The 15,100-nt window shown below is 44.8% G+C and overlaps 1 protein-coding gene across 1 annotated transcript in view; it reads right to left on the bottom strand.

Moving 5' to 3' along the window:
- MAGI2 (membrane associated guanylate kinase, WW and PDZ domain containing 2) overlaps positions 1-15,100 on the bottom strand; it is an 880,265-nt gene that overhangs the window by 637,879 nt on the left and 227,286 nt on the right. The window lies entirely within an intron of this gene.

Below are 15,100 nucleotides of genomic sequence, written 5' to 3'. Positions count from 1 at the left end.
AATCCAAGAACAGGGTTTACAAATAAGCCAAGTCAGGAAGCCAAGAGATCAGGCAAACAGTGGTGTCAGACAGCAAACAAGATTGAGAAGCTGGGAGATCAAGCAGAAAGCAGAGTCAAAGCAGAAGCCAGAGGAACAGAAAAACAGTCTGGAATTAGGTTGAACCCTATTGTCCAGACACTTCCTGTTCCTGCTCAGGACCTTATATGAGGGCATGGGAGGGTCAGCTGACCCTAACCAACCACCCTGGTGACAAGGAGCAGATGGAGGCCTGGACCCTGATGGAGGCTTCTGGTCAGCCTTGCCCACTTCGCATGGTGGCATGGCAGGCTGGGGTGAACAGTAGTACTGCTCAGGCCAAGGCCCCAAGTTCAGGGCTGAGGCCTGACACCAAGTTAAATCTCAATCTTTTGCCATTTCAACCAATTCCACAGGTCTTACACATAACTGTTAATACTATGTATCTTGGTTATACTTGTAAATATATTTGACATAGAAACTGATGATGAAAGATGTGGAACACAGTCTACCATTTAAAATCACCCTTCTTTCTTACCATGACCAAACCTCTGCCTCGATAGGTACTGCATCTGGAACTGTCCAGATTCATATTTCACATGTGTATTGGGCCAAATTATGGAGCCCCTATCTCAGTAAAACCCCTGTTGAAGCCAACCCCCGCAGAACCCCCCCCCCCCCCCCCCCATCATATTCAAAGGCAGGATTTTTAAAATAAGTTTTGCTGGACAATAGAATTTGGCCCATAATTAAATGACTTCAGACCAGTGCCTACATAACAGGTTAAAAAGAAAGAAATATGTTTACCCTGCCAAATCCATTCCAAACTCCTGGCTACAAACTGTATTCAGAAATGAATACTGTTACCAGAGAAACAGAGCTGGAGCCATTGCTGTCTCAAATGATTTGACCTAGCAATTACATTTTAGACTTGTGGGTTCGTGTGCAAAGAATGCTTTTCTATGCTGCGTTCATCTCCTGTATTCTCATATTGTGACAGTAAGGTGAAATGTATAAGGATCCTGCCTTTGTGAGCACTTCAGAGAGCAGGATTTTTATACATTTCACTTTGTTGTCTGCCTGGAAGAACAGAAGCAGACAGGCTGAATTGGGGGTAGGGCAGCATACACATGTGCAATCATTGAAAATGGCTCAGCTCAGGTTAGCAGCAGTAGCTTAGCAGAACCTTTTAAACCTAAATCAATATTAAAAATCCACCTTGCAGCCTTCATGTTCTTTTTTTTCCAGCCAATGATTAGATCCCTGCGGATATTGTGTTAGCAGCTTTTATACCCCTTGTATTGCAGTTGCTGTTTTGGAAAAAAAGGAGATCTGAGGGGGTTCATTTTGTAACTCATCGGTGTGGCTACCAGAGTCACCAAATAGGTTTCTGTTAAGCAACAAGAAACATTACTCACCCCGAGATAAGGACCACCAGCCTAGAGCCAGATCATTCTCTAATTATTCTATGGATGTATTACCATTTAACATCAGTAGATAAAGGATTGATTCTCTCAAGAGTAAGGGATAAAAATGAGAATATTTTACCTCTCAGGACTCTCAGAAAAATCCATATGAAATGATGTAAGAGTTTGGACAGTGTCACAGAGCACCGAGGGGCACTGCTCCTGAAGAGGGGAAACTGCTAGGGAGGGAGCCCTAGCAGTGACTAAGGAGCCCAGCTGTGGGTTGCCAGGGCAACCAGGAGGTCAGCTGACTGAAAGGGGCAGGGCCTGACTCCTATATAAAGCACAGACAGGAGGCCAGAAGCAGTTCCCTGCCAGTGGCTCAAGGGGAAGGAACTTTCTCAGGGAAGAAGGGTGAGGCTTGACTATAGGAGCAGCGTTTTGACAATGCTGAAGGAAGGAGTGTTCCCCGGTAGGCTGGACTGATGTTTTAGCCAGGTGGCTTCAGTTTATGTTACAGCCCAGGGGCTTGTGTTTTGTTGTTACACCGGTGGTTTGGGTGAGGCTATTAGGGGTTGGAGGAGGCCTCATAGGGGACCCACAGTAGTGTGGGGACCCCAGCGCCAGTAGGGATGCAGCGTATGGGGTACATAGACCCCAGCCCCAGAGAGGGGGCACTGGTGAGAAGCCCCAGTGCAGGCGTGGCGAGCCCCAGAGAGGGGGCACTGGTGACACGCCCCAGTGTGGCCACGTTGAGCCCCAGATAGGGGGCAGCATTATCGGGAAGCCCAAGTTGGGCATGGTGAGCCCCAGACAGGGGGCAGCCTTATCGAGAAGCCCCAGTGCGGGCACGGAGAGCCCCAGGAGAGGGCTGCATTATTGGGAAGCCCAGTGTGGGCGTGATGAGCCCAGAGAGGGTGCAGCATCACTGAGAAGGCCCCAGAGAGGGGCAGCATTGTAGATAAGGCCCTGGAGAAGAGTTCACAGAGTGAGATAGGGCCGGGGAGAGCCCTAGCATGGGAGGGAGCATGCGTCAAAGGAAGGAAGGCCCAGAGAGAACAGGAAGGGGCCAAATAGTGATAGAATTGAGACAACGGTTATTCCATCAGCGAGGTGTGGACTGCGGTGTAGGGGAGGAAACGGAACTGCAGATTGCCCCGCTGCCAGGGGGCGCTGTACAAGGGCAGCCTCCTGCTAATTAACACCGATTAATCAATTATCAACAAGGCATGGCAGGCTAGTAGGCGGGGGGTTGCCCCAGGAACAGGTGTGTGGGCCACATTAAGGTCGGCCCAGATCGTGTACCTGTTACAGACAGTTGAGGTCATGTTTTGTGCTCATCAGCTTTGAATGTGTCCCTTTATGCTACACACTTTGCCTTTTTAGTGTCTGTTTTCATAGTAATGTATGTAAAAGAGAAGAGTAAGCCTTAAAATATGAATATCTGATCCTATGTGTGAATAACACTGCTCATATGTATTTATCTACTACACCATGTGCTGTGCAGACGTGGGCTAGGGGGGCATGGGGTCGGTTCTCTTGCCCCCCATCCTGCTGTGTTGATGGGCATAGGGAGCAGAGGCTGTACTATCTCAGCTCTGTGACAGCAGAGGGGCAAGGCTAGCCCTGCTCCATTGGAGCAGACAGCACATCCCAGGGCTGCAAAGCATCCTAGAATGTGGGACTTTGAGTTAACTAGAATCGGGAGGGGATCTGTGACAGAAGTTTCATAAACCAGTTTGACCTAAGTCTGATACTACATCCATCCAGGTTTATCTTAAAGTGGTTTGGGCCATTTTGAAAGCAGTTTATGTGCTCTGAACTTCTGTTCTATTACAGGCTTAAGCTGGTTTCTGACCACTTAAATCAGTTTATATGCAACTTCTGTCCCTAGCCTGGATGACTTTCAGAACTGAACTGGGGACAGGGAGAACCCAACCAGATGAACTACAGACCATTTACAAAGCCTCCTAATCTGACTTGTGCTTTGTGATAAGACTTTCTCATCCTCCCTAAAACCTAAACTGATACATACAAAAAAAATGTATCTGGAGGTGGCTACAAAATGTCACAAACATTTTGGCAGGCTACAAAATTTCATCTGCAAAATGTCATATCATCTCCTTGCCTTCAGAGCTTACACTGACCTACAGCTGGAGAGGTTAATTGATCATGCATTTAGCCCAATGGTTTTCCTCATCAATGGACATCCAGGCTTGGGAGCAGCTAATATGTTCCAAATGGGGCAACTGCAGATACAGGGAGGAATTAGATTTATACTGATGCCAATTAGTGCTTCATAAAAAGAAATGGAGCTAACAAGCCAGCAATTTATAGCTCAAGGTTTGCTCCCTAATTTTTCCATTGTCACCATGAAATTCATCCTGTTAAGCTACATGTATGCCATGCCACATGCATGCCTGATATAACCCTGCTTCTTACAGCTCTCTTATTACAACTGCTTGGTGTGTTTTGCTCTCCTTTCCTCTTGATTTTTTTTTTTCTTCCATTTCCCTGACAGGTTCTCTCTGCAGCATTGCCTGACCCATCTATTCCTTTCAGAGGTTTCAAATTCCATCTATCTGAGGCAGCTGCCTACTAATATTAAAATTAGCTGTTTATTCACATTTTAAGATGGTGCTTTATTTTGAAAATTTAAGATGGGGGTGCTCTTGCATTATTCTGTGATTCCAATTCTTGCTCACTTCTGCAGTCTATTATCAGTGAGTCAAGGTTACCTTATGATTACCAGCACCTTGCAAAAATGTTACTAAAGAAATAATATTGTGCCACTGTTTTCTTTAGTGCTTTAAATAGCTCCTGTCAGTTTTAGCCATGTGTCTGTTCTCAGAAACAGGGATCACAAGCAGAGTGGAAGAAAGAATGAACGTTTTTTAAGCTTAGCTCACAGCATGTGCACAGGAGTGGAACAGTTGCGAATTGTAGGGTTCACAAATGGTGCTGGATGGGTAATATAGAGACTGTAGTCACAACTACTATTTGTTCAAAAGAAGTGAACATATTACTACACATCAGCACCTAGATGCCTACTTGCCTTCTTTACAAGGAAGAAATAGTTTACATTTTGAGCCCCTTAATTGACTGGAGAGTCTTCTGAGATTTCTGAAAAAGCTGTGAATTAGCAGCACACTGTGGTGACAGTGCTGTGATGTGAACTTATATCCATAAGGAATGGTCCTGAGCACATCTGCTCTCACCTGAGTTGCAGGATGATGTCAAGTGGGAAGGCTATGACTCCTGTGGTCTGCAGCCCCAGAGAGGTCTTCTAAACTCCTTATTCCACAGGTATAAATGACCTTTTCTTCTTTTTAATGGTCCAGATGTTCCACCAGTCAAGTTACCCTTTATTCTACAATTCTGCTGTCTGTTAGATGTTCCTGGTAATGAAGCTCCTATTTCACATCCCTGAAGATTGTTTTTAACTCATTCCAATGAGGTTACATTTGTTTTTGCTTCAATCTTAAATTAAGCAATATAGTCATAGGCCCTTAGAATATTAGTAAAGCTTCTGATTTACTTTTAATTGGAGAAAAATCTGTGCTGTTTTATATGTGATGATGCACGTCACCAGCTGCACCTTGCTTTACAAAATTCTAGATCTCCCCGTGATGATGTGAGTTAATAGCATGACATTGTTATCAATGGATGGTGTGTAACCACTGTTATTTTGGGGAATTGTACCTATTTTTTTTTTTTTCCTCTGGATCAAGCAGCCTAACTTTGACATGATAGCAAAAACAAGTTTAAATGCACACCACTGAGCAGGTGCAGAATTATGGTGGAACATGCATTTGGACAACTGAAGGCCAGATGGCACTATGCAAAACTGTCTGAACTATGGTGCATATGGTATTCAAAGATTTGGATATGCTGTGCTACAAACATGCAAGGATAAGGGGGAATCTTTTATGTAAGGATTGTGTTGCTTTACAGGGCTAACACAAGCAGTCTGAATGCATACCAACTAGTGGGGAGGAGTCCAGAAGAGCTAGAGAAATAAGGGGCACTTTCCTTTCCAAGCTAATGTAGTGGGAACATAAAACCAAAGGGGAAAATTAGATTAGCTAATCACTATGGACACACACACACACACACACACACACACACACACCATATTGCACAGTGTATAAGTCGAGGTTTAAAGCCCAAATTTTAACTCTTAAAATTTAACCTCAATTTATACAACATACCACTGTCCCCTGAGAGTGGCACCAAGCTCAGCTGGTACAGCCCAGGCAGAGCTGCTTGCAAGGGATGGGGCTGTGCTAGCCGAGTGCCAAGCCTACTCACCCATAGGGGATGTCCCATGGTGAGCCAAAATCTGGCTGAGCCTGGGAGATTTTGTCTCCCCTAAGGACACCAGAACGAAAGGACAGCAGCAATTCTGCCTTCAGGCCCTGGAAACGGTCTTTCTCAGGGCCCCAGATTTCTGTGGCCAGGGTGGTCTGGCTGCCGAGACCTGGTGCAGAAGGTTGGCCACTGGGACAGCTGGGGAAGCTGAGGGAAGAGAAAAAAACCAAAAACTTCTGCAGTGTTGCCACAGGGATCTTGCTGGGGTGCCGGAGTGGTGAGTGCAGGAGGCTGCAGGTGCTGAGCTACCTGTCATGTGAATGAGGGAAGTGAGCAGAGCCCAGACGTGAGCCCTGGGTCTGATTAAAGCAGGGCCCTGAGGGGAGACCAACCTCAGCTAGCAAGAGTCCAGTTGAGGGCAACAGGATGGGGAGCCCGCTAGAGAAGCCGTAACCCTGAGTGTCAACAAGGGACCTGCGAGTGAGCAACCAGGAAAGTAGGCTCATCAGCCCTGTCTGAGGGGCAGAAAGGGGTGTCGTGGGGAGGAGGTTGTCGGTGTCAGGAGTAGAGTCCTGGGGCCATCGAGGGAGCTCCCATTGCACCTACACCTGACTGATTACGCTTGCCTGAACCAAGGTGACTTCAAGACAGCCATAGTCAGCTGAAAGACTGTTATTGTGAATGTCTATGACAGACCTGCTGGGTCTATATAATTGTTTCTTTGGGGGTCTGGATGCACATACGGTTGCCGTATTACATGGGGAATAGACCTACTGTTGCTCTACCGGGGTGCGATCACCTAGCTATACTTGTATATATGTAGTTACAAAGTTATGTATTTATAAGTGTTGATGTTCACTAATACTAATGGGTGACTGGTGCCTCTTGACAACAGTTAGTGACCGGGGGGGAGGGGAGAGAGGGCCCCACCAGCCAATCTCACTCACCATGGCTGCTTTTGCTGGCAGCCCTGCTCCTCAGCCAGTACTCACAGGGCGGGCACTGGTACTCCCACCTGCCCCCTGCCCACCGGCTAAACAGGGAACGTGTCCTGACAGGGGGTGCATGTGCACCCCCCTAAGCATCGCCATTGTTAATACTATTCCATATAATAATTCAGTTACAAATTAAACCTTAGAATAGATAGCAGTGCATAAGAAAATAAGTGTGTGTGTGTGTGTGTGTATGTAAAATCTGAATATAAATGCATATCTATCTATCTATCTATTGTAAATAATAAATATTGTAAATAGTTACCTGTCTGGTTCCACAAATTACAGGTCTAGCTGCTTCCACAAATTCCCACTGACAGTGGTTACCACGCCATGGCAGTGTTATTTATTTATTTATTTATTTATTTATTTATATAAACACACACACTCACGTGTCCTTAAATGGTGAGCATCTTTTCAGCCTCCTGCGAGACTGCTGAGATTAGTACCCATACCAACTTCACACTCTGTGATCCTCCTTGTAGTCCTTGGTGATTATCACCTGGGCCTCTTCTGCATATAGGTTGTACATAGGCTCCCTATTTTGGATAGCTCTTCATAAAATAGAGAAATTCTAAGGGAATTGCTGGACTAGAAGCTGTATTCCTTTCCTATCAGCACTGTGATCCAGTCTAGTAGATGCCTTCGTCACCTAGTTTCATAGGCTAAGTACAGACAGTCAAAAAGCCCAAGGCTGAATTGATTCCATTTTCACAGGTTAACCTAAGATGTATACATTGAGTTGATAAGCAAGTGAATAGACATTCACTTTTGATTTCAGAAATGCAGCCACATGCCTGCAGTGGCCCAGGCCAGAAGCCGGAGGGTGCCAGAGCACACCTCCCTGTTTGACTGGAGCAGACATCTTGGGCCCAGGCCAGCTTACCCACCCTGTTAGGTCAGGTTTGCGGGGGAGGTGCAAAGCATCCTGGGATGCTGGGGGACTGTGAGTTAACTTGAATTTGGAGGGGATCTGGGACTGAAATTCAATAAACTGATTTAGCCAAGATCTGACCAATTATTAAATTAGGTAAAATATAAATCAATTTAACCTAAGATTGATAATACATCCAATCAGGTTTATCTTAAACTGGTTTGGGCCATTTTGAAAGTGGTTTACATACACTGAACTTCTGTTGTGTTACAAGTTTGAACTGGTTTCTGATAACTTATACCAGGTTTATGTGTAATTTCTGTCCCTAACCATAGAAGCAGCACTGAGAGACTTTTAACTTCTGGTTCTGAACCCTCACATTAATTTTGCAGTGAAGACATACCATAAGCTACTAATGACCTTGATAAATGTAGGGGAAAATTTTCCTATAACCAGTGCTTTAAACAACTTTGCTCTCTGCTATGTTTCTAAGATAGCTGCTGCCTTCAGTCTGAATCAGTGGCCACATTTTCATTATCAGGAGCTACATTTTAGATGAACGTAAACATGGGACTTTATTTGTTTTTAGCAAAGTCCAAGTTTCTGGTGTGCAAGTCTTGGCAGGGTCCCCTTAATATATTCAAGACACCTTTATCTACAGAAGTTTTGGACAGCACAAGTAGGAACAAAGACAGGCTATTTCTTGGGCTTCTCCAGAACCATGATCCTCAAAGACTGCGGTTCCTTATTTGAAAATAATTCCCATCATCTTTTTTTTTTTTTTTTTTTAAGATAGAACTTTTTCCTCTTTTAGGAAACAAATGGGATCTTGCCAAAACTGATGCTGGATCTTTTAGAGCTGAGATGGCAGCCAGTATTCGCGACAAGATTAAATGTTCCCAAATACAATCCAATACTTTGTTTCTTAGAGAATCCTTCTCCAAACTGTGAAGTATGATGCCAAATACAGTTTTTAAAGCAGGAACAATAACACCAGTAGACAGTAAATGTGTGTGAGCTGTCACATTCACCAGCATTATAGAGTTAGTGTTATGTATCAATTAGCAACTAGGTTGAAAAGCTGTGGATATAGACAGCATTTTGTGTTGTAGCTCTTGAGCTATACAGAAATTAAAGGAGAAAGTATATTCAATGGTTAGAGCAGAGGTGCTGGATTCTGTTACAGCTGACTTGCTGCCTGATTTTGGGCAAGTTTCCATGCCTTAGTTTATCCATGTGTAAATTGGGTAATACTCATACTCAGTCACCTCTAAGAGGTTAATTTATGCTTAGTTCCCTATTATAAAATTTAATGTAGTTCCTGATGCTACAGTCTGTCTCTAGGGAGTCATAGGTTAGATGTATGTAAATATTATTGTCTCTGTATATAGCCTCATCTACAGGAACTGATGAGCCTCTGTTCTTAACCTGGGTCTTCCAAAGAGAATACACAAAAAACCCAAAAGTGAAGTGAAGGTCTTATTGATGTTAATGGACATTTTGCCAGTTTTTCACTCCTAATTTTTCTGTATGAGGCATATTTAAGGTATGAGTTTCAACAGCACTCAGCAGGGGCTTCATTCGTACCCTGCTCAATGCAACAGTAATTTTTTTTCTTTAAGCTCAGTAGAATCCGTAGCTAGGCCAAAAATGAAAACTTTAAAAAATCCTATTGTGATACCCTAATACTTCTTTATAATGACTAGCAACCTTAAGAAGGCAGTACATACCAACTCTCCTGTAGTAGTTAAGGGCATGTGTAGACAAAATGGGGGCCCTAAATTGAAGAGGTGAGTTTTTAAACCCACTGTTTCAATTTGGGGTGAAGTAAACCCCCGTGTCGTGCACACACCCTACACTTACCTGCCTCTCCAGTAGTGGGGAGGGGCGAGCTGCCGGCAAGCGGAGTGGTCCCTGGGCTGCAGGGAGGGGCTGGTGTTTCCCTCTGCAGTAGCGGTGGATTCCCCCGGTGCCATCTGCCCACAGGCACCTGGCTTGGGTGGTCCCGGGGGGCACCGCAACCATGGAGGGAAGCACCGGGCCCCCACGCAGCTCAGGCAGGCAGGCAGGCTTGCGGGGGCGGGGCAGGGGGGGAATTAGGCTTGCCACTTTTCTTGGACAGAGCCTGCTTTTCTGGGCTGCTGCCAGGCTGCCTTCTTGGCTTCCTGCAGAGACGTGGAGCTGCACGGAGCCCGGTGCTTCACAGCTGTAGGGGCAGTACACTAAAACTCCTTGGAGGAGTTTTAGTTCGCTGTACTCCAGTCATTTAAGGCTCATTACACTGCTGAATGGTGTGGTGCCAGAGGACTGGAAAAGGGCCAATGTGGTTCCCATTTTACAAAAAAGGGAAGAAGGAGGACCCAGGAAACTATAGGCCAGTTAGTCTTACCTCAATCCTGGGGAAGCTTTTTGAGAGAATTATCCTGGCGCATGTCCACGAGGGTCCAGCAGGGGAGGTTATGCTTAGGGGCAACCAACATGGGTTCATTAGAGGCAGGTCCTGTCAGACCAACCTGGTGGCCTTCTATGACCAGGTCATGAAATCCTTAGCTGCAGTGGTAGCAGTGGACGTAGTCTTTCTGGACTTCTGGAAGGCCTTCAACACTGTCTCTCACCCCATTCTTATTAAAAAACTAGGGGACTATGGTGTCAACACCTACACAGTCAAATGGGTCGCTAATTGGCTGGAGGGCCGCACTCAGACAGTGGTGGTGGATGGGTCATTTTTGACCTGCAAGAATGTTGGCAGTGGGGGCCCCCAGGGCTCGGTCCTTGGACCCGCACTGTTCAACATCTTCATCACTGACTTGGACGAGGGGGTAAAAAGCACCCTAACTCAAATTTGCTGACAACACTAAGATGTGGGGGGTTGTGGGCACTCTAAAAGGGAGGAATAGGCTGCAATCAGACCTAGACAGGTTACAAGGGTGGGCAGATGAGAACAGGATGGGTTTCAACACTGACAAGTGCAAGGTGCTGCACCTGGGGAGGAAGAACCAGCAGCATACCTACAAGCTGGGGAACAACCTTCTCATCAGTGCAGAGGCAGAAAAGGATCTTGGAATCATTATTGATGCCAAAATGAACATGGGCCGACAGTGTGGGGATGCGGTCAGGAAGGCCAACCGCACCTTGTCATACATCCACAGATGCATCTTGAGCAGGTCCAAGGAGGTGATCCCCCTCTATGCAGCACTGGTCAGGCCACAGTTGGAGTAGTGCATCCAGTTCTGGGTGCCGCACTTCAGGAGGGATGTGGACAGCATTGAGAGGGTACAGAGGAGGGCCACTCTCATGATTGGGGGCAGCAGGGCAGGCCCTATGAGGAGAGGCTAAGGGACCTGAACCTGTTCAGCCTCCACAAGAGAAGGCTGAGGGGGGATCTAGTGGCCTGTTACAAACTAGTCAGAGGGGACCAGCAGGCATTGGGGGAGTCCCTGTTCCCCTGAGCACTACCAGGAGTGACTAGAAATAATGGTCACAAGCTGGCAGAGGGTAGATTCAGACTAGACATCAGGAGGCGCTACTTCACTGTCAGGGAGGCTAGGATCTGGAACCAACTTCCAAGCAAAGCGATGCTGGCTCCTACCCTGGGGGTCTTTAAGAAGAGGTTAGACAAACCTTGCTGGGGTCGTTTGACCCCAGTACTTTTTCCTGCCATGGCAGGGGGTCGGACTTGATGATCTGCTCAGGTCCCTTCCAACCCTACCAACTATGAAACTATGAATTTCCTACAGCGGCTGGAATTCATGTGCAATATGCTGCCAAAGCGTGCAAACACCGACACCATTAAAATGGTGCAAAAGCATTTAGCACACTTTAAAGTGTTGTACACACACACTTCTCATTTCATCTACACATGGCCTAGTATAGCAGTAATACAACTTGATCTGGTCTATACAGACAAAATGATGTAGAATGAGTTTTGTGATGTAATCATAATTTTAGTGTAGCAAGGGTTGTTGGCCAATGAAGACATCTGATCCTGGAACAGTACAGACCTCAATTCAGGTTCTTAAATATGTTCTTAAAAGCAAACATGTATCTGCATTGATGATGAAGAATCTGGGCCAGGAAGATTAAAAAGGAGCTATATTTATACTCACATTTTAACCAAAGATGTACTGCAAGAAAACCATTAACCAGGTGACTGACTGACTTAAATTCACCATTATGTCAGCCAGGGAGTAGGCATGCTGGGCAGTTTCACCATTATTTACCATTTTTTTTGAAGTACCGAGTAAGCCGCAGCCTCTAAAATGTGTCTTGTCTTATATTAACTCTTATGACAATAAGCAGGGTCACTGGTGGTATTAATGAATTCCTCTCTAGATCACCCCATCATGTTTAGTGCATATCAGCACTAATATCAGCTTATTCTGTCCCAGAACAACAGATGCATGACTGAATCTAATGGTGCTAGGACCAATGCCATCTGCAATAAATACTCTGTGAAAAGATTTGATTCTGGCAAATTTTTGTCTGTTACTTAATGTGAGTTTTTGCATGTGCACTTGCTATAACATGGTAAATGAGAGTTCGTAAATGAGAAATCATTGTGTGTTAGGTGATGTGGCACTTATCCCAGACACATCCTCATTGATATATTTCCTTATTTATCAATATTCTTAAAGTTAAACAAAATAAGCAGTGCTCACATTTTTCAAATGTGACATCCTAGAAGAATGTCACCAGAATCGAGAGGAGTAATTGTATTAAATATAAAAAAGGAATGTGAGCTATTGATCTCTGCATAAGAGCTGCAGACATTTCTAACCAGCTGAATATACCCTCAGTTAACTTGGCTCTAATTAGTCACTTTAGGAATAGCTTTTCAAATTCTTCTTAATCTTATCCACTTTTCAGATTTGTAGAAAAATTTACATTAATGTCAAGTCAAACAGCATGTTCTCAATTTTCTATTCATGGTAAAATGAGGAATGAATAGACCACACATGCAAATTCTTTCAGATGGTCTGAGCTACTGCCAGGAAGTCAGTGGTAAGACCAAGACTGCTTGGCCTCTTGTACTCTACTTTTAAACAAACTACCTTTACTTACAAAACTGATTTGTCAATAATTTACAGCCATCTCCTGCTGCAACAGGAAGTTCCCTGGTAGCAAGATGTATGCAATTCTGGGGGTGCGCGCACAAGCTCTCCCCCATGGCTTCCTGAGATCAACATTATATTGCTCTTTGGAGAATTAAATTACATTTCCAGAGAAAGCAGAATTGTTGCTTTTTGCCCCTCTCAATTCCCTTTGTAATTATTTCTCTTATATCATTGCTTTTTACACTATTGCATCTGTAAACTACAGTAGCACAACATCAAGCAAACAAATGAGTAGCACCAATAACAAATTCTTGCTTATTTGCTGTAGCTCTGAAACTTTCCCTCTACACTGAAGGAAGTTTACCTTTTAACTCCTGGGGAAAAGGAAAACAGTTGCTTTCCTCCATAAGAGGCTTACCAGAACACTGTATCTCCTACATTTACAGTGCAAAATCGTAAGTTCATCATCTAGTCTGTCCCTCATTGCGGGATGTTTGTACTTTTAGCTGTGTCATTAAAATACTACACTGTTACCTTTGCCCCGGGTTTAAGAAGGACCATACCAACCACATTAAAAGACATTTGAACAAAATAGTTTAACATATGACACAAAAAGTAGCATCAAATGAAAAAGCGTGGTAAGAGACTGGAATCGCTAATATTATGATTATTTCATGCTTATTTCTCATGTGAGGGTATTAAAGAGTCTTACAAACATTAAGCCCAGGTAAATGTTATTAGCTCCAATTTTAAAGATGTACAGCAAGTTAAGTGCAGGGTCAGGAACTTGGAGACTTGAGTCCTTTTCTTCTGCTACCATCACTTAAACAGCTTTCCTTCAATGGGCAGTTTTAAGAGCAGTTCCGTCTCTCTGTATTATATGCCAAAAACCTGTTCCTCTATTTTGACTGAAATTGATAAGGAAAGTGCCTTAAAAAGAGCATATTACTACCAAGTACAACAACTATGGTGTATCACTATATAAACATATGGTAGGTAATTCCTGGCTTTGAATATGAATTCAAATACTTCAATTAGGTTTAAATTATCTTTTGGGTATTTTCAATTAAATGAATTTATGCATAATTGGATTCTTACTCCTGAAACACTTAATCAAGCCTAAATCAAAGAAGAATCCATTTCAGAGAACCCTTGTCTGATACAAAGATGATGATTCTGGTTTTGCAAAAGAACCATCATCTGTTCACGTGGCTTATTTGAGCCAAATATACCTGTTTTTCCATATATTCAGTTAGTGCACAAAATTACTTTCACAGCTTCATAGAGTCATAGATTGTAAGGCCAGAAGGGACCTCAGAAGATCATTGAGTCCAGCCCCCTGCACCAAGCAGGAAAGATAACTGGGGGCCAGGTGACCCCAGCAAGGTGACTATCTAGTCTCCTCTTAAAGATTTCCAGGGTAGGTGATTGCACCACCTCTGGAGGGAGCTTATTCCACAGTCTGGACACCCTGATTGTGAATAAGTTTTTCCTAATATTGAGCCTGAATCGATCTTCCAGGAGTTAGTGGCCATTACTCCTACTTTTCCCCTTGGGTGCTCTGGTGAACAGTTGCTCACTGACCCTTGATGTACTCCCCTAGTGTAGCGGTAAGCTGCTACCAGGTCCCTCTCAGCCTTCTTTTCCTCAGGCTGAAGAGTCCCAGATTCCTCAGCCTTTCCTCATATGGCTTGTTGTGTAAGACTGATCATACGGGTGGATCTTCTTTGGACTTTCTCAAGCTTGTCCATGTCCTTGTTAAAGTGAGGTGCTCAGAACTGGACGCAGTCCTCCAGCTGTGGTATCACCAGTGCTGAGCAGAAGGGAAGAATCACCTCCTTGGTTTTGCTGGACATGTATTGATTGATGCATGCCAGAGTATTATTTGCCCTACTGCCTACAGCAGGGTGTGCGGGCCGGGAGCAGTCCGGGCCCTTTTTTGCGCCGCGCGGGCTATGGCCAGCAGCCTGGGCACGCTGGGTCGGAGAAAGCAGGCGACACGCTAGAATTAGGCATGGATGCGTAATGGTTGATTCAAGATTGTTTACTTACACCGTAGATGGTCGCGGTGTAGGCTGGACAGTTTCCCAGGTAAAGCTCCGCTTAAATCCCCGTTTGAGGACTCAGACAAAATCTGACTCACTCACACGGAGTTGTCGAGGCTCTGGGGATCCTTGTTTGCGTGCAGGGAAGAGGGATACGTTGAGGATTGCACTCAGCGACGGGGAGAGGCGAGAGGCTGATCAGACCCCTGTTGCCTTCTTGATATTCACGCTGGGATCGATAGGCTCCGCAGCGCTTAGAGATCTTCACGAGACGTGAAGTCTCCTCCTCCTGATGTTCGTGGAGTCCTCCAACTTGGGCTGAAACCACTCAAGCCTCTTATACGGCTAGCAAGCCAATCGCTAGCCGCCACGTGGGAATATTTTAACACTAGCCAATAAT

The sequence above is a fragment of the Alligator sinensis genome, unplaced genomic scaffold (genome assembly GCF_000455745.1).
Source record: "Alligator sinensis unplaced genomic scaffold, ASM45574v1 scaffold670_1, whole genome shotgun sequence".
NCBI lineage: Eukaryota > Metazoa > Chordata > Crocodylia > Alligatoridae > Alligator > Alligator sinensis.
This window is presented reverse-complemented; position numbering and strand designations above follow the sequence as displayed.